Source organism: Heterocephalus glaber, unplaced genomic scaffold (genome assembly GCF_053883595.1).
Source record: "Heterocephalus glaber isolate CG9 unplaced genomic scaffold, H.glaber_assembly_v1.0 deba00001461, whole genome shotgun sequence".
NCBI classification, from domain to species: Eukaryota; Metazoa; Chordata; class Mammalia; order Rodentia; family Bathyergidae; genus Heterocephalus; species Heterocephalus glaber.
Window position 1 is genome coordinate 12,074,848 of NW_028258308.1, and position 25,535 is coordinate 12,100,382.

Below are 25,535 nucleotides of genomic sequence, written 5' to 3' on the forward strand. Positions count from 1 at the left end.
CTTGCAATATGTCACTCCAAGCTCTTCTTGCCTTGAGGGTTTGTGTTGAGAAGTCTGGTGTGATTCTGATGGGCTTTCCATTGTATGTGCTTTGATTTCTCTAACTTCTTATAGAACTTTGTTCTTCTGTTGAGATTCTGGAATCTTAACAATTATATGCCTATTTGTAGATTTTTTTTGATCAAGGATATTTGGAGTCCTATATGACTCACTTATCTATATGACAAGTCCTTTTCCCCTGCTTGGGAAGTTTTCTGCCATCACTTCTGTGAACAGCTTTTTTTATGTCATCTGCACTCTCTCCTGTTTCTTCATTGACTCTGATCAGTCTTATGTTATTCTTCTTTGCATCATCTAACAGCTGCTGGATTGATTTCTCCTGGTCCTTTACAATTTTAAAGAAATTTTTATTTTCCTGGTTACTAATTTCAATCTTATCTCCTATATCTGAAATTCTGTCTTCACATTGGCTCATTCTGCTGCATAGACTTTCAGTGGAGTTTTTAATTTCCTAGAAATATGTTTGTATTTGTTTTATGGGTTCCATTTGTTTTCTATTTTGGGATTCCATCATGTTCCTCAGGTCCTCTAATGTTTTTATCTGTGTCCTCTCTAGATTTATTAATCATGTTTGCACTATGGGCACAATCTCTGCTGTTCTGTGAAAAATTATTTCTGATTTCATTATTTCCAGGTTGTCTTTTGTTGCTAGTTCAGGGAATCCAGGTGGTTCAGTATCAGAGTGTTCCATCTCATTTCCCTTTAGAGTTGCTGTAGGTGATCTGGAAGTCTAGTTCTTAGGCTTGTTTACATGTCTTCTCATTTTGACAGAGGGTGGGAGTGTGCTGCTGGCACCAGTGCTGCTCACCTCCCTTGTTCTGGGAGCAGTGTTAAGCTGACCTGGAAGCCTCCTCTGCACTGGGAGCTGAGGCACACTGACCCAGAAGCCTCCTCTGCATTGGGAGCTGTGACACACCTACCTGGAAGCCTCCTCTGACAGGAGTAATTTAAATCTGTAGACATGAAGAAGCAAAGCTTAAAAGGAAGTTTTGTCAATCTTAAAATCACTTATCTATATATTTGTATGGCTTAAATATTTAGTGTTTATTTCATCTCTTTTAAATAATGCTAAATCATCAATTCTTGTGAGCAAATCCTAATAGGTGTATTTAAAAATGAATAAAATAGATGAGGGACAAAACTTGAAAAAGCATTTTTTTGTATGCATCTAATAAAAGAAAACTTGGTTTTCTTCAAATAGATTATGTAGGAAGATTTCAGAGTGGTAAATAGAAGAGGAAGAGCCTGTCAGAGATTTGGCATTCTGACCTTGTAATATAGCAATGTGAAGAAGAAGATGAGGAAAGTGTGTCCCCAGAACCCAGGAAAAGGCCTGAAGTAAGAGTTGAAACCCACAGGGGGAGCAAAGAGAGAGATTTCAATGAAGAAGTAGGAGTTAGTAAGTAGCACATTGCCCTTGAGCCCTGACTCATTGTGTGGGAGGGGTGGCTCAAATCTTCATTGTGACTACTGGCAACTTTAGAGGCCTCCATGAAGAAACAGTCCAGTGGAACAAAGCAGTGGACACAGGGGACTGCAGTATCTGGTGAGTTATTTGGTTTCAGATACCCACTAAGACAGGTTGATTGGCTAGTAGCCATCTTGGAAAAGGGACAACTGAGCTTGGAATTCAGGGGAGCTGCAAGCTTTGTTTAGCTACTGAAGTGTCAAGGAGAGTCTGCTGAGTTAAGTCATTAGGAAGTCAAGAACCAAGTACCAGCCCACAGGGAGCCAGGTTCCAGCAGGCAGGAGGCACACAGAGTGTCTGGAACAAATTGGGTCCCACCCTCAAAGCCAGAGACCAGCTTGATCTCTGGTGGAACTGAAGTTACAGGCTTGTTGGGATTGTTCACTACCCTGATATGGGTGTACAGCTGGCTTGCTGAAATTGATTAACGTGAATTTGGACTGTCTGCCCACTTTGTTTACCAGGGATAGTAGAGACACACCTTGAAGTGGACATTTTCCTATCTTTCTTCTTGTTTTTATATTGTTTCTCTTTTTTTGATCATTTTTATTTTTATATGGGTGTGAGTAGTGTTTCTCATTTGTTGTTGTTCTGTTTTGTTCTTTTTTTTAATTTACTTTTTATTGAATTTGTTAATGTTACAGAGTTCTTGCACTGCCAAACCATGCCTGAGAATCCAAAGGAAGAAATGGTACAATGGACTACCTCATCCACTCATCATGCAGTATGTTAAAATGTTATGTTTTGTTCTTGTCTTTATTTCTTCCTTCTCTCTTTCCCTCCTTCCTTCACCAGTTTCCTGAAATTCTTCTAATCTTCCTGTGTCCTCCATCCTTGCTTCTATTTTTTTTCTCTTCTCCTTTTCTCCTTTTTTCCCCAGCCTCTTTTGAATTTTCTCCCTGAGGGTAAAAATCAACATACTGAGGGCTTGTTTTCTGTGTACAACTTTCTGATTTGTTTTGGATTTTGTTATATAGCCACAAATCAATTTCATATGTTTAAAAGTGGCAAATTAATAGTTACCACAGTTTGTCATTTTATAGGCTATGTTTAATGCTATTGTTATTGCTGATTAGCCAGGGTGATATGATTGTTCTGATCAGTTTCTCTTCCTAGTATGTCAAGACTGAGATTGTCTAAGAGTCATAAACTATACCAGTACAAAAGAACCGGGCACTGGGCCCAGTAGGCAGCAGCTTCTCATCCCAAATAAACTGAGATGGTAGGATCTTGCAAGACTCAAAATTCAAATCCCAGCTATCCAAATCCCTAGAAGACATCTCTGAGAGATAGTCATTTCCTAAGAGTTCTAAATACTACAAACAATGCTACACATCATAAGCAATTTATAAGCTTCAACCCAGGAATTAAACTTTAAAAAAAATAAAAGAAAATGAGAAGACACAGAAGTAAGATGCAACCCCAGTCTTGCAGATCAGCAAAGGGAAACCCAGGGTTCAATGAGGTGGAACAATTGGAAAGCCACCCACCTAGACTCTTTGAAATGATAACAGCAGAAATCATAAAGCAGATGAATGAGGCTCTCAAAAAAATTGGAAATAATTTATCAGATAACTACAGAGATGGTGACCATAATGAAAGACATGCTTATGACTCTAGAGAAAATACAGACAAAAAAGTGTAAAAGCTTAGGAAAATGATGGAAACCATGAATTTCCAACATAGGGAAGAAATGTAATCAATGAAACAGATTCAAATGGATATCCAGGAGAATGAGCCAATTTGAGGACAGAACATCAGATATAGAAGACAGGATTGCAGTTAGTGACCATGTAAAGAAAGATTTCTTAAAAATAGCAAGAGACTAAGAAAAATCAATCCAATATTTGCAAGATGATACAAAGAAGAACAACATAAGATTGGTTGGAGTCAGTGAAAAAGCAGGAGAAAGCACAGATGACATAAAAAACCTGTTCATGAAGTAATGGAAGAAAACTTCTCAAGCATGGAAAAAGAATTTGGCATAGATAAGTGAGGCATATAGAACTCCAACTAGCCATGATCAAAAACATTCTACACTAAGGCTTATAAGGGTCAAGATTCCAGAAATTCAACACAAAAACAGCATATTAAAAGCTGTTAGAGAAAAGAAATAAATCACCTATAAAGGAAAATCCTCAGTCACAGGAGACATTTCAACACAATGCTCAAATCAAGGAGAACCTGGTAAAGTATTTCAAGCCCTAAAAGAAAACAAACTCCAAGCCAAATTGATGTACCCCATAAAACTACCTTCCAAAATTTATGGAGAATAAGATAATTTCATGACAAAGAACACCTGAGGAAATTCATGACCACCGAATCAGAACAACAAAGTGTTCTAAAGGACATTCTAAAAAGAGATAACAAGGACTACAACTCCATGAACCTAGACAGAATGAATGCACCAGGCAAAGTAAACAATTAAACAGAGGGGAAAGACAGTCAATCAACATCAGGAAATAACATGACAAGCATATGCCAATGCATATCACTTATCACCATCAATGCTAATGGTCTCAATTACCAATCAAAAGAAAACAACTGGTGAAATGGATCAAGAAAGAAGATACAATAAAATGCTGCATACAAGACACATTTAATTCACAAAGAAATTCATAGACAGTCAGAGGATGAAAAACAATACTCCATGTGACAGGAACACAGAAAAAAGCAGGGATAGCTATTCTATTTGTAGACAAAGTGGATTTCAAGCCCAAACTGATGAAGAATGATGAAGAAGGTCACTGTCATGTAAAGATAATACAAGAGGAAGAGACAACAATCACAAATATATATGCACCAAATACCACAACACCTATCCATACAAAACAAAAATTAATAGACATCAAAAACCAAATAAGCACTAAACAATTGTAATGGGGGGCCTCAATACCCCACTATCACAAATATACAGGTCAACTAGATACAAAATCAACAATGAAACATCAGAACTGAACCAAACTTTTGAATAAATGGACTTAGTAGTTGTCTACAGAGTGTTCCACCCCACAAAGTACCCACTTTTTTCAGCTGCATATTGGATGTTCTCCAAAATAGACCACATACTTTCTCATAGAACATGCTTATATAAATCTAAAGGAACTGAAATTATCTCATGCATATTATCAGACCACAGTCCATGAAATTGGAAATCAATGGCAAAATAAATCACAAGAACTTCATCAACACATGGAAAATAAATAACACACTCTGGAACACCCAATGTACTACAGATGAAGTTAAAGAAGAAATTAGACAGTTTCTACATTTAAACAATAACACCAATAAAACATACTGAAACTCATGGGACACAATGAAAGCAGTCTCAGAAGGGAAATTTATAGTGCTGAATTCCCATATCAGAAAAAACAGAATAAGCCTAAGTAAACAACCTAATGTTGAACTTCAAGCTTTTGGAAAATGAAAAGCATGTTAAGACAGGGCGAAGAGGACCCCCTCAGGCATGCCCACCTGCCCCAGCTTTGCCGAGTGGGTTGGGTGGGCCTGAGCAGGCCAGAGTGGGGCCCAGTGGTTGCAGCCTGACTGGGGCCTGCTTTCTCCAGCTTGCTCCACCAGCTTGCTGCCAGGACAGGCTTGGAACCAAGACAGGGTGAGGAGAACCCCCCAGACACATCCACCAGCCCCAGCTTGACCACCCCGGTGCCTCCAACAACAACAACAACCCCTCCCCCACCAGCTCTGGCCTTCTGGCTGTGCAGCTACTTGGCTCTACACTGCAGAAGCACAGGGGGACATAAAACCATTGTCCTGAGCTGCAGAAGTGAACAACACAGGGAGGGCCTCTCTCAGGCTCCATGATGAAAACAAGCCTGGAAAAGTGGAGAGAATTTCTGCAATAAAAGCACACCAGACCACCATGCTTGGTAAGCTGAAGGGATCATCAGCTCCCATTGGAACCTGGACTTTCTTCAGGGAAAATGCAGCTGAAACTTGCAATAGAACCTTGCAGAGTGCAACACTGCAGGTGGACAGGGAGTTCAATTTGGGACTTGCAGCCAGGAATCTGCCTGAATCTCACAGATCTGGGGCTAGCTTACTGAGACTCATTGACTTATAACTGCACACTGCTGCCAATGTTGTCTATTGTGACAGCAAGGACATACCCTGAAGGAGGCTCTTCATTTCTAAAGGTGATAGATTAATAACTACTACAAATTGTCATTCTCTAATGATGTATTTGATGCTATGGTGATTTTGATTGTATCACTTGGGCTAAGGTGTTGTGATTGATCTAATCAATTGTCCATCCTGGTATAATGAAAATGAGATAGCCTCAGAGCCATTAGAGGCTCAAAACCTAAAGACCAGCTATATCTGGAAGACATCTCTGAGAAGCAATCATTCCATAAGGGTTCTAAATACATCAACAAAGATACTTACAATAAGCAACTTCAAAATATCAAACCAGGAACTAAACCAAGTACAGTACCAAAAACAAATATGAGAAGACATTTAAGCAAGTCACAAACTCAAACTTCCACTCCCCAAAAGGCAAATTCTGGTGGTAATGAGGTGGAAAAGTCTGATCATGAACTACCTGGATACCCTGAACTGATAGCACAGGAAGTAACAAAACAGATGAATGAGGCTCTAGAAAAATTCAAAGCAGAAATAATCTCCCAGATAACTAAGGACATGGTGAGCAGAGTGAAAGGCATGATTAGAGGCTCCAGAAGAGAAACAGATAAAAAAATAGATGAGCTCAGAATCATGCTGGAAGCCATGAATGCCCAGCATAAGAAAGAAATGGAAACCATGATTGCCTAACATAAGAAAGAATGGAATCCATGAAACAGATTCAAACAGATATTCAAGAGATTAAAAACTCCATTGAAATCAAGCAGAGCAGATTAAGAGAATCTGAAGTTAGAATATCAGATATAGAAGAGAGGATTGTGGTGAAGGAACATGAAAACAGAGATTTCTTGAAAATAGTAGGGGCCATGAGAAATCAATTCAGCAGCTGCTACATGATGCAAAGAAGAATAACATAAAACTGATAGGAGTCCAAGAAAAAAATAGGAGAAAGTACATTTGACATAAAAAATCAGTTCACAGAAGTAATAGTAGAAAACTTCCCAGACAGAGGTGGAGAATTGGATGCACAGATAAGTGAGGCATATAGAACTCCACTAGCCATGATCAAAAAAAATCTACACCTGGACATATAAGTCAAGATCCCAGAAACCCAACAGAAGAACAAAATCCTACAGGCAGTTAGAGAAAAGAAACAAATCACCTATAAAGGAAAGCCCATCAGAATCACAGAAGACTTCTCAACACAAAGCCTCAACTCAAGGAGAGCCTGGAGTCAAGTATCTTGAGGCCTAAAAGAAAATAACTTTTAACCTAGACTGTTGTATCCTGCAAAATTATCTTTCAGAATTGATGGGGAAATTAGATACTTCCATGACAAAGAACACCTGAGTAATTTCATGAACACCAAACTAGCACTCCAAACAATTCTAACCAATATCCTAGAAAGAGGCAACAAATGTCACAACCCCATGAGGCTCAACAGAGGGAAGCCACTAGGCAAGGAAAGAAACTAAAGGGAAAGGAAGAAAAAGAAATAAGAACCAACAACAGTAAAACATCATGACAAGGATGAGTCAATATCTATCAATTATAACTCTCAAGGTTAATGGCCTCAATTCACCAATCAAAAGAAGTAGACTGACAGACTGGATTAAGATGTAAAATCCAGCAATATGCTGTATACAAGAAACACACTGAACTCAAAAAGAAATTCATAGACTGAAAGTAAAAGGATGGAAAACGGCTCTCCATGCAACAGGAACCCAGAAAAAAGCAGAGGTAGCAATCTTATTTGTAGACAAAATAGATTTCAAACAAAAACTAATTAAAAGAGACAAAGATGGTCACTACATCCTTGTGAAGGGAACAATCCAAGAAGAAGAGATGACAATCCTAAATATATATGCACCAAATACAAATGCTCCCAATGATACAAAACAAATATTAATGGACATGAAAAACCAAATAAGTACTAATACAGTTGTAGTGGGGATCCTCAATACCCCAGTATCACAAACAGATAGGTCATCTAGACAAAAAATTAACAATGATATTCAAGAACTGAACCATGCTTTTGAACAAATTGAGTTAATATTTACAGAGTGCTCCACTCCACAAAATCAGAATACACATTCTTTTCAGCTCTACATGGGTCATTCTCCAAAATAGACCACATGCTAGCTCATAGGACATGTCTAAGTCAATGTAAAACAATCAAAATTACCCCTTGTATATTATCAGACCATAGTGCAATAAAATTGGAGATCAATAATATGCAAAACTGTAAAACTCCCACAAACACATGGAAATTGAATAATACCCTCCTGAGCAACCATGGGTCATAGAGGAAATTAAAAAAGAAATTAGACAGTTTCTACAAGTAAATGAAAATGCCAGTACAACATACAGGAATCTATAGGACACAATGAAAGCAATTCTACATGGAAAATTCATAGCAGTGAATGCACATATTAGGAAAACAGAGAGAACTCAGATAAACAACCTAATGCAGAACCTCAACCTCCTAGAAAAAGAAGAGAATAACAAACTCAAAACTTGCACAAGAGAGGAAATCTTAAATATCAGAGCAGAAATCAATACAATGGAGACAAAGAGAATGATACAAAAAATTAATGGATCAAAGAGTTGTTTTTTGAAAGCATAAATAAAATTGATAAATCTTTAGCCAACCTTATCAAAAAAAAAGAAGGAAAGAAAAGGTTCAAATCTATGCAATTAAGAATGAAAAAGGGGAAGTCACAACAGACCCAGCAGAAACCCAGAGGATCATCAATACCTATTTCAAGAAACTGTACTCTAATAAAAGTGAAAACACAGAAGAAATGGACAGATTAATAGATACATATGAATTGTGAAAGTTAAATGAAGAAGATATAGAAATTCTAAACACCCCAATTACAATGAGTGAAATTGAAAATGTAATAAAATATTTACCACCAAAAAAAGCTCAGGTCCTGATGACTTCACTGCTGAATTCTACAAGACATTTAAAGAAGAACTAATGCCATTACTCTTTAAACTCATCAAGGAAATTGAAAGGGAAGCAAGGCTTCCAAATTCATTCCTGGAAGCAAGTGTTACTTTGATCCCAAAACCAGGGAAAGACCCAACCTAAAAATAGACCTACAGGCCAATCTCCCTAATGAACACAGATGCAAAAAATCATCAACAAGACACTGGCAAACAGAATACAGAAGGTCATCAAGAAGATTATACACCCTGGCAAAGTCAGATTTATCCCAGGGATGCAAGGATGGTTCAATATTCATAAATCAATAAATGTAATACACCATATTAATAGAGTCAAGGATAAAAACCATATGATCCTCTCAATAGATGCAGAAATGGCATTTGACAAAATCCAACACCCATTCAAGATAAAAACTCTACAGAAAATTGGAATAGACGGTCTTTATCTCAACCTGATTAAGACTACATATGAAAAAGCAACAAGCAACATCATACTAAATGGTCAAAAACTGAAAATTTTCACACTAAAATCAGGAACAAGACAAGGATGCCCACTATCACCACTCCTGCTCAATATAGTTCTGGAAACATTAGCCACAGCAATTAGAAAAGAGAAAGACGTAAAAGGAATGAAGATAGGAAAGGAAGAAGTTAAACTCTCATTATTTGCTGATGATATGACACTTTACATAGAAGAGCCAAAAAACACTACCAAAAGACTTCTAGACTTAATTAACAGATTCAGTAGAGTAGCTGTATATAAGGTCATCACTCAAAAACCAATAGGCTTCTTATACACAAATAGCAGACTCACTGAGAGAGAAATTAGGGAAACAATTCCTTTTACAATAGCATCCAAAAAAATGAAATATCTAGGAATCAGTCTAACAAAGGAAGCAAAGGACCTCTACACTGAAAATCACAGCACCCTAAAAGAGGAGATTGAGGAGGACATAAGAAAATGGAAAGACATCCCTTGCTCCTGTGTTGGAAAAACCAATATTGTGAAAATGGCCATACTTCCAAAACTACTGTATAGATTTAATGCAATGCCGATTGAAATTCTGACAATATACTTCACAGAATTAGAGAAAACAGTCCAAAAATTCATTTGGAACCAGAAGAGACCTAGAATAGCAAAAGAAATTCTGGGCAACAGAGACATGGCTGGGAGTATCGCACTATCCAACTTGAAGCTATACTACAAAGCTACTAAGGTAAAAACAGCATGGAACTGGCAAAGAAGCAGACACAAGGATCAGTGGAATAGTTTAGAAGATGCAGAAACAACTTCAGACATACTCAGCCATCTCATCTTTGACAAAGGAGCCAACCACCCTCATTGGAGGAAAGATAGCCTATTTAATAAATGGTGCTGGAAAAACTGGATTTCAACCTGCCAAAGATTAAAACTAGACCCATATATATCACCATGCACTAAACTAAGATTGAAGTGGATTAAAGATCTAAATATTAAGACAGAAACACTAAACTTGCCTGGAAGATAGGTTAGGTAGAACTCTTGAAGATATTAGCATAGGAAAAGATTTCATGAACAAAACTTCAATAGCATGGGAACTAGCAGAAAGAATCAACAACTGGGATTTCATCTTACTAAAAAGCTTTTGCACTACAAAAGAAACCACCAACAGAGCTAACAGGCAACCAACAATATGGGAAAAAAATGTTAGCAGCTGTAATTCAGACAAAGGGCTACTATCTAGAATATATAAAGAACTTAAAAAAAATCAGACCCCCCAAATTTAAAGACCCAATTCAAAAATGGGCATCTGTAGTGAACAGACATTTCTCAGACAAAGAAGTAAAAGCAGCAAAGAAACATAAGAAAAATTATTCGACATCACTGGTCATTTGAGAGATGCAGATGAAAACAACACTGACATTCCACCTCACCCCAGAAAGAGTGGATGCTATCAAGAAATCAACCAACAACAAAAGCTGCCAGGAGTGTGGATAGAAAGGAACCCTTCTTCATTGCTGATGGGAGTGCAGACTAGTGCAACCACTATGGAAATCAATGTGGAGATACCTCAAAGAACTAGGCCTGGAGGTCCCATTTGACCCAGCTATTCCCCTGCTGGGTTTTCCCCCAAAAGAATTAAAAGAATCATACCACAGAGATATATTTGCACCCATGTTTATGGTGGCACAGTTTGTAATAGCTAAAGCTTGGAAGCAGCCCAAGTGCCCATCAACTGGAAACTGGATAAGGACAATGTGTTTTTTTTTAATAAAATGGAGTACTACTCAGCCATAAAGAATGAAAAGCTAGAGTCATTTATAGCTAAATGGATGTGTATTGAGCCCATACTCTTAAGTGAAATAAATAGGACACACATGTGTAAATACTGAATAATTTCTCTAGTGTGAGAAACTGAGAGTGTAAATAAGGAATAAAAGGTTTAATAACTAATAATTGATAATTTGAAATAGGAAAAGGTCCAAAGTGCTAGGGGTGGTGGGAGGAGATGGGGAAAGGAAAGAATAGAAAGGAAAAATTATGAGAAAAGAAAAAAAAATGGAAACGAAGTCTATGTGAATAGGGAAGGGTGGAGGGGTGAAGGGCACGCAGGTAATGAGCAAAAAATAAGAACTAAGATACATGTACAGGTACAAGCACTCAATGATAAATGTAAACATATTGTATACCTAAAATGTACCAATAAAAGAATTTAAGAAAAAAAAAGAACATGTCAAGGCCAAAGCTCATATGAAGGTGGAAATTGTAAAGATCAGAGCAGAAATTAATGCACAGAGACTAAGAAAACAATACAAAGCAGGAATGAATTGAAGAGTTGGTTCTTTGGAAGATTAAATAAAATTGACAAACCCTTAGCCAACCTTTTTTAAATAGAGGGAAAGAAAAGACGTAAATCCATGCAGTTAGGAATGAAAAGGGTGAAATCATCATGGATCTTTTGGAAATCCAGAAGATCATCAATACCTACTTTGAGAATTTGTATTCTAATAAGACGGAAAACACAGAATAAATGTACAGTTTCTTAGATTCATATGAATTACCAAACCTGAATCCAAAAGATATAAAAATTCTAAATCAATATCAGTCAATGAAATTGAAGATCTAATTGAAAGCCTACCAACACAGAAAAACCTAGGTCCTGATGGATTCATTGCTGAATTCTACAAGAAATTTAGAGAAGACCTGATGTTGCTACTTCTCAAACGCTAACAAAATTGAAAGAGATGCGATACTTCCAAGATCATTCTTGGAAGCAAACATTACCATAATATCAAATACAGAGATGAATCCAATAAAAAAAAATAACTACAAGCCAGTCTCTCTAATGAGCATAGATGCAAAATTTCTCAATAAGGTACTGACAAACAGAATGCAGTAAATCATCAAGAGGATTATATACCAAGAACAAGTATGACTCATCCCACGGAAGCAGAGGTAGTTCATCATATGCAAATAAATAAATGTAATACACTATATTAACAGAGCCAAGGATAAAAAACATATGAACATCTCAATAGAAGCAAAAAGGCATTTGACAAAGTCCAACACCCATTTATGGTTAAAAAAAAAAAACCTACTGAAAATTGGAATAGATGGTCTTTATCTCAATCTGATAAAGGCCATGTATGATAAAACAAAACCCAATGTCATACTTAATAGACAAAAACCGAAAGCTTTCACTTTAAAATCAGGAACAAGACAAGGATGACCACTGTCACCACTCTTGTTTATTATAGTTCTGGAAACATTAGCCAGAGCAGTAAGACAAGAGAAAGAAATAAAAGGAATAAGGATTGGAAAGGAAGAAGTTAAATTATCAGTATTTGCAGATGACATGATACTTTACATAGAAGACCTCAAAAGTCCACTAAAAGATTTCTAAATTTAATAACCAAATTCAGTAGAATAGCTGAGTACAAAGTCTAAATTGTTCAAAATTCCATGACGATCTTGAAGCTTTGTAACAGTTTTGAGAGTATGGCCATTTTCACTATATTGGTTCTTCATACTCAAGAACAAGAGCTATCTTTCCATTTTCTGCTATTCTCTTCAATCTTCTTTTTCAAAATAGTAATTTTCAATGTAGAGATATTTTACTTCCTTCATTAGATTGATTCCTAGGTAGTTCATTTTTGGATGCTATTGTGAAAAGTGTGGTTTCCCTAATTTCTCTCTTGGTGAGTGTGTCATTTGTGTAGAAGAATGCTCTTGATGTTTGAGTGTTAACTTTGTACCCAGCTATGCTTCTGTTATAGAAAGAATTTATATTTTGAAATAACTCACATTAATATTTGTTCATGAAATTAACATCATTTTAATGGTAATATATGCTTAATAATTTATTTATCCATTTATTGGATACTGATATTTCATTAAACATTGTTCCTTATATTCAAAGCTGGGTCATAATTTAATTATTGGACCTATATTTCTGTTATTTCTTTATTCCTACCTCTTCATTTTTTTGCTAGTGTCAAAATTTTGTATTTAAATCTATTTCAATTAATCTTTCTGTGTAGTAATTTAATGTTAATTTTATTGTTTTAATTTATTTTATATGTACATTTATATCAGTATCAATATTGTTATCAGTTTCTAAAAAGAAGAATATGCTTAAGGTGCAATATGACAATCATGACGGAGATTGTGATATTTGATCAATTATTATTGATAATTGACTCAAATAACTACGTTTGGTGTATCCAAGAGAAGTTTTGATATATATTCAAATATATACCTTTGGCCAAAAATTTGAAGTCATAATATTTATATGTTTTTGAAAAGTAATTCAATTATTACTATTTACTTCAAAAGAAAATATTTGGAACGATTACATGTGCATGTATTTAATATAATCATCTAGGTTTTTCTCGTGCCTCATGAGAAAGTGCTGATATTGTATCAACTGCCACTGTCATTCAATCAAGTATATTCTGGTTTTGAAATGATGTTAAATGAAACATCGGGGAGATATTGTATCTCTTTCAATTACTGTCATTTAGAATTTATCTAGTCCTCAGTCCTACAACCTCTTACTCTTAAATATCCAAATGTACACAAATATTGTATGTTTATTTCCTTCTTTATTATTTACCATGTTAAAATTTACCAACAATTATCAGGGAAAACTATGTGAATAATCCACAAATCAAAAAAAAAAAATCCACAACTTACTATAGGAGTCATAATCCCATTTCTTGATTTCCATTTTCCATTCAGATGATTTAGGCTGAAGTTGAAGCCTGAGTTTGTGCATTAATACACTGGTATATTTTGCTTTGGACTAAAACTAGAAATTCCATTGAATCCAGCTATTCCCCCTTTGAGTAACTTCCCAAAAGAGTTAGAGACATCATATTACAATGACACATGCATACCCATGTTAATGACAGCATAAATTATAATAGCTAAATCTTGGAAGTGGCTTCCATATCCATTTATAGATGAATGGATAAAGAAAATTTATTTATACACAATGGAGTACTACTCTGTCTAAAGAAAGATACATTTGTATCATTTGTAGGAAGACAGATGTACCTTGATACCATAAAGTTAAGCGAGATAAATCAGACACACAAGCTTAAATATCACATGGTATGTATTATATGAGAAACTTAAAATATAAATAGAAGAAAATAAAAGATAGATAATAGGAAGTAGGTACATAGATCTTGGGAAGGTCTATCTATGGAAGGGGATTAAGGAGAAGGGGAAGGGGACCAAGAGATCGAGGTAGCAGGCAGAGAGGAGAAAAGAGTATGAAAAAAAGAAATGAGATACATTATGCACATCTATCATCTCCCCACAAGTCATGTAATCATTATGTGTTGCAAAAATGCACTAATAAAAATAAAAATAGTAAAATAAATAAATGAAGAATTACAAAAACAAATTTAAGTTTTACAATATCTGTCTATATTATAAATCTTAAGAAAATAAAGTGTACAAAAGAGGAGTTTAAGATTACTAATTGCATTGTTTCAACTTTAGATTTTTTTTTTGTACTGAGGAATCAATCAAGCTCAGCATATTGCACTTGCCAGGCTAAATCCCCAGCCCAAAATTTTATATTTTTATAAATCATATAAAGATGGAACATTCATGAATAAATCTTTTGTGAGTATACCACTTGTTATTCTCTTTAGTGTTATATTTATAAAACCAAGATAACGTCATTTCACAGTCAGTGTTTGCACATATATGAAGTCAGTGTATAAGTCTATGTACAACTGCACACTAGCAAGTTATTTCCTGCTAATGTTTTGTGCTTTTAAACATCTTTACAAACCTGCTCAAAATGTAATGGTACACTGAAGGGTTTGACTTTGGCAGATAGCTCAATTCAAATGAACAGTTAAAAAATCTAGGTAATTTAAATTCTGATATATTAAAAACAGTTCACTATGAACTATTCCTCATTGTATGCATTAGTGCAAAATTGCCAAGTCTGAGGCTGAGAATATCTAGGAATGAAGCAAATGTTACCTACCATGCTTTCTTACAGAAATGGGTAGGTTATGTTCTCCAGATGGGCTTGGACAAACCTAGTTCTTCCTCTTTTCTCCTCTGTAGTTCTCAAAAATAACTAAAGAATGTGCTCATATGCTGAAATCAGGACGAAATGACCAGAAGAGTCATGGCTCTGCTCCTAGTTTTCCTAGAACAGGAGGTCCTATAGTGCTTTAGCCTAGCATGTCCTGTTGTCCCAGAGTATAATTCCCAGAGGAAGCTGATTTCTGAGGATGCTGTGGTATGGTGCAATTAGAATACATGCAGACCGGAGTCCATCCACTGTGGACAGCTTTGTTGAGCTCTGGATGATGAACTTGCCATAAATCTTAGGCTTTTATCATTCCTTGATTCCCATCTATGAGTAATACAGTTGTCTCACTTTATTGGCAATGTGAATGTTGTATTTCTTCAGACTAGAACAATAGTAGAAATTGCAGTCCAGTATGCCATGGGCTGAAGAGGCAGCCAGCACACAATGATCTGGCTTCACAAAATGTTGATATAGGCACTTGCAATTTAGCTCAGAGGCACAGCACCTGCCTGGCAGGCATGAGTTCCTGAGTTTGATCCCCGGTACAAAAACAAACAAAAAACCAAAAGAACAAAATGTTGACATAATTTTGATGCAAAACTGAACAACCTCTTCCTATTAACTATTACCCAAATTAGTGATCTATAACACCCCTTATGTAATGCTAGTATGCTTTATAATTAATGACTTTTCTTGTTAAAAATTTTGCTATTTACCAAACTGTACTATCCTACTTAAGATTAGCAACAATGTAGTATTTTTTATGTCTCAAAATATATTATAGAAGTAGTCTAATAATTTAAGAAGTTATACGCAAATATATTTTCCAAATAACCTTGAAATAAAAATGAATTCCAACCATATTAAATTATGCAATTTTATAATTTCATTGTAAATTTTATGGAATTATCTCAAATTTATTGAATAAAGACAATATATTTGCCTTAGCAGGAGTTATCAATTTCTCTGTTAAGTGTAAAAAATGCATTTTGTAAAATAGATTTTACAAAAAAGATATAATCAAACTGAAAGTTTCAAAAGAAGAGAAAAATTATAAATTGAGTAATTTGAGTTTGTAAGAGATGAGAAATATGTACAATGCAAAATGTAGTCTGAAGAGAGAATTAAAAAAGAAGTATTAAAAAGTTTTAAGAATATTGTACCTTGTTTTAAATTTGATTTTGGATTATGCATTTTCTCTCAATTTAAGCCAATGTAATATATGAGCTCATAAAAATGACATATTAAGTGCTCTTTTCTGGGCTTCCTTAGTTTTTTCTCTTGACATTCTCTTTATACATGATTTACCCATTTCAATTGTTTTAAATATTGTCTACAATCTGGAAATTTAAAAAATTACTGATCAATACAGTGATGCTATTTCCCTGAGTTGTAAATCCAGCTGCCTATGCAGGATCTATACACAAATTCCAAAATCTCTTGAAAATCCCCAAACAAAACTACTGTTCATTCCATTAGTTTGCTAAGGCTGACCTAACAAAATACTACAGATTGAAGGGACTTAACAGAAATTTGCTTTATTATTGTTCTGCAAGCTGAGAAGTCAAGACCAAGGTGCCAGCATGGTTGGTTTCCTCCTCGATAGCCTGCAGATAATCACCTGCTTGGTGCCACTTAAGGTCACACAACTGAGCTCACACAACCATGATGTTTCATGTCCTAACCTCCTCCTCATCTTATAATGTTGCCAGTTCAATGAATTAGAGCCCACTCTACAAGCCTCATTTTAACTTAAATACCTTTGAAAGGCCCTTTCTCTAAATACAGTCACAAATTGAGATATTTTGGAGTTAGGGTTTTGACATAGATGTTTGGGGAGAACACAATTCAATCCATAATAATTGTCTTCCTCATAGTTTTCCTCCTCCAGGTTCTTCTCACCAAATGACATGTTTTCAACTAAACTGCAAGTCATAAACATGGAATCATCTTTGAGTCTCATTTCTTCTTCAACTTCAATACAAAAAGGCATTATAAACAATTATTTTTGAACACCAAGTTATATCTAGAATATTTTAATGTTTCTTCACCTCCATTGCTGTACCCTCAGATAAATTACTCAGATCAATCAAATGAACTATAAAGTTTACTATCAAGGACTCTATCCTTCCACAATTGTAGTCTTTTGTAGTTGTTCAGAAAAAACATTATCTATGAAGCAAAAAGCATATTTCAACCTAATTTGTTTTTCAGATCATGTAGACCTTCTTTCTTGAACTCAAAGCTTTGCAACTGCTGTTTCCTGTGCCTTAAATACCTATTTCCCAGGTTTATCTTTCTTTTTTTTTTTAAGCTGACTTCTCCTCTTCAAGTAAATTCCTGACGATATTTAAATGGAATACTTTCTTTTCTGGTCAATCCAAAGGAAATTCCATAATTGTTCTTTATCAGAAGTCCTTATTTCTTTCCTTCACAAAACTTTCCATGCTTAATAAATGTTTTATGTATTGCTAATTTATATTTTGATTATGTCTTTCCCATTGAACAATTAGTTCCCTGAAAACCAGTGTGACTTTTTCTTACTCTCAGTGGAATTCAAGGCTTAATACAATGCCTGACATATACTGCTTCCTCAGTAATTAGTTGGTGAATAAAAGATGAATATACATAGATAAGAACATTTGTTTTATGTTTTAGGACAGTAAGAGGGAACTTCTAGAGACCAATTCCCAAACTGCAAACCAAAATCCACTTATTTATCGCAAAGTACCAACACTGAAATTAAACCTGAATACTGAGGTTTTAGTTTAGAAAAAACAATTCATTTATTAACATCGCTTGTATTAAAAGACAAACAAACAACAAACACACCTTAGGTTTGCCATCACTGTTTTAGTATGTGATATCTCTATTTGTATTCTATCTTCATCCTTTCAAAAGTATTTTATATATGTATTCTCAGATAAATTTTATAAAGGAATAATAAGATGACTTTCAGTTACATGAATAGAAGATGGTTAAAATGTTTAAATTGGTTTTAAGATCATATAATATTATGACATAAAAATAACTGTTTATGATATAAACTGTTTAATATTTTAATAACATCATTATTAATCTTGGAATTCCCAAGATGTTCAAGTCCATTTTTTTTTTTTTTTTGGTACCGGGGATCGAACTCTGTTCCTTGCGCTTGCGCAGCAGGTGGTGAAACCACTGAGCTAAATCCCCGGCCCCAGCCAAGTTAATATATTAAAATAAGAATTTGGAATATAATTCATTAGAAGTTGTCATTGGTTGAGAATTGTATCTACATAGAGTTGAAAGAGAATTACCTTGATTCATACACTTTTGTTTAAGAAGTGGCCCCTGTTTACTGCTGGGGGTTTTATCAATCTGTTTCCTCTTCACAAATAATTACTGAGCACTAAGGAGTTTTTTATCGTTGATTGTTACACTTTGAATGGCCTCTTACTCTTCTCCCCCTTTTATTTTTAGCTCATGATGCTTAAATATCTTTTGCTTTCCTGGAAATTTTGTTAAAGTTATGTGCATTAGGCAAAAGCTAGGTCTGTGTATCTTTCCTAAGACTAGAACTTGTTCTGCTTGGGCTAAATATTTCAGTATTTTTTCACTGTAGCTAAAATAGGATGTGTGGCATACAATTGAGTCTTTCTGAAATCTTCACATACATTTTTAATATTAAAACACTAGAACCACCTACTGGAGATAATCTTTACCCAGAAGCCACTTCTTATTTTTTGAAGCTTAGTACCATCTGGAGAGATTAGAAATGAAAAACATTATTTCAAATACTCAGTGAGTCCTATTTTATAAGTCCTTTAATTTTGCTTAAAATTTAACAAATATCTTTCTATTAATGCTTAACAATGCATGCATTTGAAAAAGTAAAGAACTAATTCTATAGATATCTTTCTACTCCTCAATAAATTCTCTGTAGCACTTTTCGCTCCTCCTCATTACATTGTTTAAGGTTTCAAAGTTTTCCTTTGGCATCTCTCATTCTCAAACCCTAAATCTTTTATGTTGTACCCATAAAATTTTGGTAATTTTATGATAGTCAACTGTAAAATTATTGTTCAATTCTTTTCTACCATTTGCAGAGATAGAGCTGTTGCATTTAGTACATATTAGCTGTAAATCAATGCTTGGTTTGTCTTGATTTTTACATCATAATTGTTAGTTTTTTCACTGGGATTAAGGGTGGTATATAACTGGTTCTTATGGTATGTTGAAATCTAATTTATGTCTGGCAAAACCACTATAGCTGCCTCACTTGATATAAACAGGGTCACATAATTATCTCTATTTTTCTGTAAGCCAACATTCAGGTGGTCTTTATGTCATTAATAATACTAGAGTACATTCACACAGAACTTGATTTATGGGCTGACTATACTGCTTCCTTCTCTCCCAAAATAACCAAGTTGGTCAAATCTTGGGACTGTGGCAAAGGATTACAGTTATCCATGCCCAACATACCTCCCTGAAAGGTGAATAAAGAGATCTCTATATTAGCAACAAATTCTTTAGATTAAAAACATTCATGAATGTTAGCATAAAACAAAAACAAACAATCAAAATATTAGAAACATGGGAAGTAAAGGCAACAAAATGCTTCCCCAAACTCCCAACTCCCTGGAAGATAATCTAAAGGGAAACAAGGGGCATAATATTATAAGCCACCCACCTGAATTACTTGAAAGCATAGAAGAGGAGGTTAGAAAACAACTCAAAGAGAAACAGTGGGATTAGAGAAGATGTAACTAAATAGATAATGGAAGTAATAACCAAAAAGATGCAAGAGCTCTCGGAAGACACTAATAAAAAGACAGGTGAGCTAAACTAAATGGTACAAAGCATGAATGACCATTTTACCAAAGAATTAGAGTCATTTACCAAAAATTAGAGATAAAGGTTTCAATCAGAAATCCAGGAGATTAAAAATCATGTTGAAAGTATGGGCAACAGGATGAACCAAAGTGAGGAAAGAGTTTCAAAACTTGAAGATAATGATACCTTCAAAGACCCACTACTCAAAGACATCTTAGAAATAACAAGGGAAAATGAAAACTAGATCCAACACCTGCTAGATGATGTAAAGAAGACTAATCTAAGAAAAATTGTAATAAGGAAAAATCAGAAGACAACACAAATGGCATTAGAAAACCTCTTCACAGAAATAATTGCAGAAACTCCCCAAATATAGGGAAAGAAATCAACACAGAGATAAATAAGGCATACAGAGCACCAAATAGCCATGACCATAACAGAACCTTGCCTCACCACATTCTACTCAAAATTACAGAAGTCTTTCATGGGGACAAAATCTTAAAAGCTGTTAGAAAAGACAAGGAATCACATACAAAGGTAAAGAATCACAGTAGATTTCTTTACAAAAATTTTAAAGGCCAGGGTCATCTGAAATGAAGTGTTTCAACCCATAAAGATAACAACTTCCAACCCTGACTTTTGTATCCTACAAAACTTTCCTTTATAATTTATGGGAAAATTAAATATTTCCATGATAAAGAGCACCTCAAGAAATTCATGAGTGCCAAACTTGCACCAGAAAAAAATTCTTAAGGATATCCTAGAAAGAGATAATGAAGCCAACAATACCAATAAATCAAAAAGAATGAAAACAGTTGGAGGGATGAGCAACTAAGCAAAAGTGGAGAAAATGAGAAAATCGGCAGGAAAATAATGCAATAACAGGAATAAATCAATGCCTCACAGTAATAACTCTCAATGTTAATTGTATCCATTCCTCAATCAAAAGACTCAGAACCCTTTTGGGTAAGAATTTCCCAATCACTGGCTCCACTCGTGGCTTATCTCAGAAGGAGTGCTGCATGAGAAGCAGCCTGTATGAAGAGGTATCTAGAACAGAAGACAGAGAACAGGGAAGTTAAGTGGCAGAAATAGACAAATTCTGATAAAGAGAAATAAAAGGAGAAAAGGAACTTCTCTGATGCAGATGCAAAAGTGAACTGGGGAGTCAGTCATCCAAAAGGTAGAAGCTTATGACGACTTTGAAAAGACTCCCACAAAGAGGAGATGGATGACCAAGATAAGGACTAAACTAAGGGAAGGAGTCTGAGTTCAGTGACGAACCCAAATTTATGCCTAAAATTATAGCCAGTGAAAGCAAAATCCAAGGAGAATAAGAGAAATCAGGCAAGTGGGAGGGTCTGGTGTATGCAGAGAAGGGAAAGCAGAGGAATTGGAAATGGACTCTTTCACAGAGAGATCAAAAAATGGAGAGTGAGGTGCTAAGAGGATCAAAAATGTACAGTGGTGGTTTGTGCCTGAGAATTTCCCAGTGGCTACTTACACGGTTGTCCAAGAGAAAAACTCATTGCCTCCTCCAAGGAAGATCTCTGAGAGCCATGAAAATCTGGAAGCTAAAGGAGATTTTTCTTCAGAAAAGTCTTCATTTTCCATTACTGAAGAGGCCCAAGTTAATGTCCAGTTGAACTATTTCTATAAGGACCTTGCACAGCCCAATGGCTTTTTGGCTTAAGATCACAAGCTTTGTTGGGATCCAGACCATAGCAACAATTAAGTTTCATCCCATTTTCCAACACAGACAGTGAGCTCAGTCTCAGCATAGTCCCTCAGAGTTGTTTGCCCACCATGTAGTGACCACTGTTCACTATGTTAAAGAGAATCACTTTGGGTCCTCTGGAAAGAAGTCGCATGAACATTTTACTAAATACCTAAAGAAAGAAGCTAAACAGGAAGCAGCTAAAAACAAGAAGAGCTCATAGATACACAGCAGGACTGACCTTTCCCCCAGTACATTCAGAAAACATGGTTTGGCTCATAAAGAAATGAAAAGCCCTTGAGAATCTGGATACAAGGCTGAGGGAAAATACAAAAATTGGATTCTGTTGATCTCTGTCTTGATATTGAGCATTGTAAAAAAATATTAGGAGAGAGATTTTAAACAAGGTAAATCAAGAGAATAAGTGGATTCTGGAGACTGAAGCCATTTAAGGGAAAAGTCAACTGAGAAAACAGGGAAAATTAATAAAGGAGCAGAGAAGCAGAAACAGCATCGGAGACCACAACACTGGCCAACGTCCTCCTCTTTCTCCTTCTTCTCCCTCTCCTTTTCCTCCTCCTCTCAGTCATCTCACTCCTACAAAGTGGAAGTGTATCCTGAGAAGACAGAGGAGAGAGAAGAGAGCACCATGGGCTTTGACAAATCAAGACTGGCAGCCAAAGAGTTCATGGGTCCAAGTGAAAGGAAATACAGCACAGCCCATAAATCCATTCAGTTTTAAGCCGGAGGGAGAGCCAGGGGTAGAGACAACTACTCTGGAAACAATAACACAGTAACAATGATTCTCAAAAGAGAAACAGGGAAGAGGAATGGGATCGAGTATATTCCAAAAGCAAGAAGTATCACTTGGATGATTATCACAAAGGTGAAGGGAATGATAGCGGGTGAGCTGGGACCAGGGCTGTGAAGTCTTTCTCTCTGTTTGGGGTTGTTTTATGTTCCAGAAATCCAGTACCAGCCCCAACTAGGCCCATGACAAGTTCAATGGGGAGGAAGGGGAGATTGAAGATGATGAGTGGAACAGAGAACCAAGAAAAGGAGGAAAATTTACAGCCCAAAAGTGAATATGACCCACACTTGATGGGAGCCCTTGCTCAGGGGAGAAAGCCCCTGGGAAGATGGCTGGTGAGGAGCTGAACAGAGGAGTGTTAAGGAGATCCTGAAAATCCCAACCCATGTCCCATCAGCCATGCAGAATCTTACTACAGTGAAAAACATCCCTGTTGCTCTGTCCCACTGGATGGTGGATGCCACCACAGAGGCTGAGGTCAGCCCCATCTCTCAGCAAAATACGACATGTTGGGTCCTAGCTGTATTCTCATTTGTTGTTGGTGTACAGGTCAGGGATTAAGATAGGGGAGGGAGAGCAATCCTTGATTTCAGTTTGTTCACTATTAGAAATTAATTTTTTAAATTTTTCATTTAATTTGGAGCTAAGAGGACTAATTTGAAGAATTCCAATCTCTTTTCCCCTGTTCTGATTTTAAAAGCCCTCATTTTCTGTTCTTTTTTTAGGTATATGTAGTGATATTAGTAGAAATATTTAATTTGAGCAACTTTAAATCTTAAAAGAGAAAGCAAACATTGAAGTGTTTATTGAAGTTTGCCACCAAACTGCTTGTATCTTTGTAAAATACAATTTTGTATGTCAAGGAGAAATTTAAGGCCTTTCTGACCACCTCATGTTCCTCTTTTCTGGGTAGCCATGTGTCACATGGGGCTGCTCCGAACCACTCCCATGCACCTTTCTGCTGTATTTTCTGATTTCTTCTGTGCTGGGTTTCCCATTCTCCACCAGCAGCTCCAATATCCCAAACATTCTAGTCCTGCTGTTCTTCAGTGACAGGGGTGGAAACTAGAAGGAAGTTACTGACTGGTTTTCTAAGAAACTTTTGAATTCTGTTACCTTTACAAATATAAGATGAGGAAATAATTTTTTCAATATTTTTATTATTTATAAAATGAAAAGAAATGCCTAAGGTCAATTACGGAAGGTGATTATGGCTGAGTGGTTCTTGGGGTTGTGTATTTTGGTTATGTTTTTTCCCTTTCTTTTCTATATTAATCTTAAGCTTTAAATTGAAAGATTCACAAATGTTTGGGGAAAACATCTTCTTATGATGGGTCCTTGTGCTTGCCTTCTTGGAAGGACATCCTGAACAGGTGAATCATATGGCATGAGTGAATATGTTATATGTGTACTGTACCTCCCCTTCTCCCTAACCTTTGCTTCTTTGGCTGTTGTGGTTTTCTCTTACTTTGATACATTTCTATAGTTAAGTTGGTTTTATTGAGTGATTTATGTTTAGGGGAAAAAAAGAAAAACTCTTAACATTTGTTTCATTTCTTCCTGCAAACTAAAACAACAAACAAACAAAAACACAAACTAGCGGAATGGATCAATAAAGTAAACCCAACAATATGCAGTATACAAAAACACTTCATCAAGAAACATACTCACAGATTAAAAATTAAAATATTGAAAACTATATTCCATGCCACAGGAACATGGAAAAAAGTAGGAGTTGGAATTCTAATTTTAGACAAGGTAGATTTCAAGCTAAGATTGATCAGAAGAGATAAAGAAATCCACTACATATTGGTTGAGGGAACAGTTCAACAGGAAGAGATAACAATTACAAACATATACATACCAAATATTGGTGCACTCAGCTTCTTAAAACAAACACTAATCACATGAAAAATCAGGTAAATACCAATACAACTGTAAATGGGGACCTCAGTACCCCACTGTCACAAGTGGACAGATCAACTAAGCAAAAAAGCAACAAATCACTATCAGAGTGGAATCAAACCTTTGTACAAATGCACTTTACTGATATCTACAGAGTGTTCCATCCAACAAAAGCAAAATACACATTCTTCTCAGCAGCACATGGTGCTTTCTCCAAAATAGACCACATATTAGCCAGTAAAGCATGCTTAAGTTGATGCAAAAGAATCAAAATTATCCTATGTACATTATTAGACCATAATGCACTGAAAGTAGAAATCAGTGGAAAAAGTCACCACAGAAAATATGCAAAGACATGGAAATTAAATAGTGTCCTCTTGGATAATCAATGGGTCACAGATGAAATTAAAGAAGAAATTCAATTCTACAATCAAACCATAAAGCCAGTACAACATACTGTAACCTATGGGATGCTATGGAAGCAATTCTAAGAGGGAAGTACATAACAATGAATTCCTACATCAGAAAATCAGAATGAGTTCAAATAAATAACCTAATAATGTATCTCAAAGTTCTATAGAAACAAGAACAATCCAAACTGAAAGCTAATATGAGGAAGGTAATTACAAAGGTCAGGGCAGAAATTAATGAAATTGAAATTTTAAAAACAATATAAAGTTCAATGTATCTAAATGTTCATTCTTTGAAAGATTAAACAAGATAGGCAAACCCTTAGCAAATCTTAACAAAATAAGGGTAAAAAAGACCGAAAACCATGGAATTAGAAAAGAAGGTGAAATCACAATGAATTTTGCTGAAATTCAGAAGATTACCGGTAACTACTTTGAGAACATGTACTCTAATAAAATAGAAAATTACGAGGAAATGAATAAATTCCTAGATGCATATGAGCTACAAAGCTGAACCAAGAAGGTATACAAATTTTGAATAAACCTATATCAGTCAGTTAAAATGAAGAAGTAATAAAAAAAAACAACTAACAAGTAAGGAAAGCCCAGGTCCCAGTGGATTCACTGCCAAATTCTGCAAGAACTTTAAAGATCTAACACAGGTATTCGTCAAACTGTTTGATGAAATAAAAAGGGAAGCAGTATGCCAAAAGTGATTCCTGGAAGCAAGCATTACCTGATTGAAAACCAG

The 25,535-nt window shown here is 35.5% G+C and overlaps 1 pseudogene; it reads left to right on the top strand.

Annotated features, from left to right (window-relative positions):
• Nucleotides 1-1,551: 1,551 nt before the first annotated feature.
• Nucleotides 1,552-22,816, top strand: LOC101711054 (thyroid hormone receptor-associated protein 3-like; annotated as a pseudogene).
• Nucleotides 22,817-25,535: the final 2,719 nt, after the last annotated feature.